A 4533-nucleotide genomic window follows, 5' to 3' on the forward strand; every position below is an offset into this window, starting at 1 on the left:
ATGCTCACTACACTAGAATATCTTAATATAGTGGAAAATCATTTTAGCAGAATCATACCAAACTCCTTGGGAAATTGTTCCCATCTCTAAACACTTTACTTAGAAGACAACCATCTCAAAGGAATGGTTCCAATGGAGCTGGGTAAGTTGAACCGTCTAACCTGGCTTTACCTATACATCAGTCAACTTGTTAGTGACATTAGTAATAGATTGACCTTATCACTGTTCTCACAAATTTTTGCCACTTGCAAAAACTAGAAATTGGAACTATCATTTCATTGGTATATTGCCCACTTCCATAGGGGAACTATCTTCCAATATTTGTCACTTGAGTTTATTAGACACCATGATAAGCAGCAACATACTACAATAGATTTCCAATTTGACAAACTTAACTTTGCTAGCTTTAAGCATAAATCATTTTAGTGAAGGTTCTATAAGTTGGAATGATTGTGTTTGGAAGGGAACCAATTAGAAGGAAGCATACAAGGAGAGATAGGCCAAATGCAACATTTGGGACTATTAGATCTTAGTCAAAACCAATTATTTGGAAAAATAGGAGATTCTCTTTTTAACTCCCAACAGCTAAGATTTCTTTATCTACATCACAACAATTTATCAAGAGGGAATCCTTGTTAGTTTGGAGGGATGTCAGAAGTTGGAGGACCTTGACTTATCTCATAATAAACTAGGGGAAAGGATACTAGGGGAAGTCATTCCCAACCTTAAAACTTTGCAATTCTACCTTGATCTTTCATTGAATTCTCTGCAAGGGCCATTGCCATAGGAAATGAGTAGCATTGTAATGGCTCAAGCCATATATATATTAGGGAATCAACTCACATGGCTCATTCTAGTTTCACTTGGAGATTGCTCAGCATTAGGACACCTCAATCTATCCCACAACTCCTTTGTAGGTCCAATATCACATTCACTCTCCAAATTAGAAAATATCCAAGATATTGATCTATCTTTCAATAATTTGTCAGGGTAGGTTCTAGAAGCGGGCTTGTTTGCAAATAGATCTATTTTAGCATTTCTTATGGCGAACCCTAGCCTATGTGGCCCCAAAAATTATTCATTACTTCCATGCCCAACTCACACCCACCAAAAACATTCTCTTCTTAAGAAAATAGCCATATTACTTGCTGGGCTCATTGGATTTATGTTATGCTTCTTCATTCTAGTAATGCTACGGAGATATAAATTTTTAGGCCAACTAGTCCTTCCCTCAAGCTTTAGTTTTGAGAGTCTCAGCAACCCAATTTTTTCTTATTAGGAAATTTTCATTGCAATATTTGGATTTGATGAGTCTATATTACTTGGAGTAGGTAACTTCAAATCTATCTACAAAGGTATCTTGAGGGATGGTAAGATTATTGCCATCAAGACTCTTAATTTTCAAAATGAAGAAGCTCTAAAGAGATTTAAGAGAGAGTAAAAATTATTGGGGAGGATTAAGCACCATAACCTCATTATAATCATAAGTGCATCTTTCTACCCTAATTTAAAAGGTTTAGTTCTTTAGTTTGCACCTAACAGATACTAGAAAAGCATTTGCACCCTGATAGGGATGATCAAGACTTTTGTAAATTTGGATTGAGAGAATGTTTGAAAATTTCTATAGATGTTGCCCATGCAATGGCATATTTATATCATGATTGTCTTCTACAAATTATGCATTGTGATTTAAAACCTAGCAATGTGCTCTTGAATGCCACCATGACAACTATTGTCACTGATTTTGGTATAGCCCATTTAACTACTACCGGTTCTGTGGATTTACTGAGTACAACAACATTTTGGCTTAAGGGATCCATTAGCTATCTTTCTCTAGGTAACATTTTTTGAGTTATCTTTATGTTGGCATCATTATTTACTTTATTATCATTTTATGAATTTATTGAATAAATTGGATTTCACAGTATGGATTCAGTGGGAATGTTTCTACAAGGGAGATGTTTATAGCTATGGATTTATGATATTGGAGATGATTGCAAGGAGGAGACCAAGTGATGACATATTTTTGGGAGATACAAACCTACAAAAGTGGGTGAGGTTGGCTTGTCCAGAGAGATTGGTAGATATTTTTGATAGTGAACTACTAAAAGATGTAAATGAAAATGTGGAAGACAATAGAGTTAGTTTTCTTTGTAGTGTTGAAACACCAAGAAAGAGACCTTCCATGAGAGGTGTAGCAAATGGATTGGAGATGCTGAGGACATCTTTGATGGGTGGGGAGGTTGCTTCCAATTTAACAGCTCCAATATCAGAACTCTTGGAGAGCACCAACTACGTAGTAGCAACTACATCTGACACTCAAAGTAGTTTATTTTAGATGTTTATAATTTTCAAACTAGTTATATTGCCTTATGTTTAATAGTTCAATCTTCCAGCACTAGCATTATAATTGTTTCATGCCAAATCCATTTCTTAAATTGTAGTTTTGCAAGCTTGTAAGAAGATCCAATTGATGTGTTTTCTTTAAAGTAGTTGGAAAAGTATGATGTTAATTAACACTTTCTCATGGCTAGGAAATGCCAAGCTCATATTCATGTTTTTTTTTAATGGATGAAGCTACTATTTCTTATGGAACTATTTCATTTTATTGGTTTGATACTTCTCCAACTGTTCAAGAATTTTTACCTTTTTCAGCTTCTTGTCTCAACTACTGATTTTGTGTATCTTTGTCTTAACTAGGTGCCTCAATATACATCACTATTTCAATTATTGTATTGATGACCTCTTTTAACTCTAGCTATTGGATATATTTGTTCATGTTTTAGCTACTATAGTTATATTTAAATTCAATTTTTCTTTTTTCAATTTAAAAAATGATATTTTCAATAAATACATACTGAAAACACAACTTATATAATATAGTGTCATGTTTGCAATACTTTGTAAAAGTTTAACAATTGTTCTCCTTTGATTTTCAAATTATATTTTCTAAATGTTATGTTTCCTTCGGTTCCTAAATATTCAGTATTAGAACAACATTATGTTATAACAATAATTAATATTATATCTAATGTTCCGAATTGTAAGAAAATAGAGTCTAACATAAAAATCTACTAATAATAATGTGAAATTTTCCAATTACTATTTGCCAGATTGTGTGAAAAACCTCCTTATAGCAATATCGTGAGAATGCTCGAAATAACAGAATACAAAGTGATAGCAGAACTCAGAATGAATCTACTGATCGCAGGCCACTTCGAGGGGGTAACCTCCTTTGAGCAAGCTCAATACAATAAATTCGTCCGTGCCCATCAAGGGCCTCAACCTATTCTTATATACTGAGTACGATCTAGAAAAGTAATACTACCTATGCATGTGGGATAGTAAAATATACTCACGGGACGACTTACAAAGCATATGCGTCCAACAACACTACTCTGACAAAATAAACAGAAGGAACACACAGGTTCCTAACATCCCCTCTCCCTTAGAAAAAGCTTTGTCCTCAAAGCTTAAGGTGTGGAAATTGTTGTTGAATCTGAAGAAGGGGTTCCCAGGTAGCATCCTCTGGTTGCATGCCATGCCACTGAATCAAGACCTCAGAGATGGAGCGAGAGCGAAGCTGGCGAGTGCGCTGGTCAATGATTGCCACCGGCTCCAGGATAATGGATCCTTCCGTATCCATTTCAGGGAGAGTAGTTTGTGCTCTGACAGTGGTACCCAGAACTTTCTTTAGACAAGAAACATGAAAGACTGGATGAATGCGGGAAGAAGGAGGAAGTTCCAGTTTATAAGCAACTGAACCAATCTTCTGCAGAACCTTATAAGGCCCATAAAATTTTGGGGCCAGCTTATGACGCCCTTTCAGCTTTAGGGAGGATTGTTTGTATGGTTGTAGATGAAGAAAAACCATATCCCCAACTTGAAATGAGCGCTCAGAACGGTGTTGATCTGCTTGCTGTTTCATCCGATTACGGGCCATGTGAAGATTATCCTGTAAGGTACGAAGAATCTGATCCCTGCTGCGGAGAACTATGTCAACTGCCTGGACTGGTGAGCTGTTGGGAGTGTAGGGAAGGAGCACTGGAGGTGCCTGACCATAGACTGCTTCATATGGAGTCATTTTAGAGGCAGTGTGGTAAGAGGTATTGTACCACCATTCAGCTAAAGGGAGCCACTTGGCCCACTGATGTTTCTGTTCGGAAGTGAAGCAACGAAGATAAGTTTCCAAGCATTTATTGACAATTTCAGTTTGACCATCAGTTTGTGGGTGATAGCCCGAACTCATCTTCAGTTTGGTGCCAGTTTTCTGAAACAGTTCAGTCCAAAAATGACTGGTAAAAGTTGCATCACGATCAGAGACAATGGAAGAAGGGAGTCCATGAAGACGAAATATCTGGTCCATGAAGATTTGTGCAACAGAGGAGGCAGTATAGGGGTGGCTGAGGGCACAAAAATGACTATATTTCGAGAGACGATCAACCACAACCAAGATCACTGTCTTGCCACCGGATTTAGGAAGCCCTTCATTGAAATCCATAGAAATATCAGTCCAAATCCGTGTAGGGATGG

General features: G+C 36.8%; 1 pseudogene; it reads left to right on the forward strand.

Annotated features, from left to right (window-relative positions):
* Positions 1-2338, forward strand: LOC149543184 (receptor kinase-like protein Xa21; annotated as a pseudogene).
* Positions 2339-4533: the final 2195 nt, after the last annotated feature.

The sequence above is a fragment of the Cupressus sempervirens genome, chromosome 8 (assembly GCF_028749045.1).
Source record: "Cupressus sempervirens isolate cs-2001-9-10 chromosome 8, ASM2874904v1, whole genome shotgun sequence".
NCBI classification, from domain to species: domain Eukaryota; kingdom Viridiplantae; phylum Streptophyta; class Pinopsida; order Cupressales; family Cupressaceae; genus Cupressus; species Cupressus sempervirens.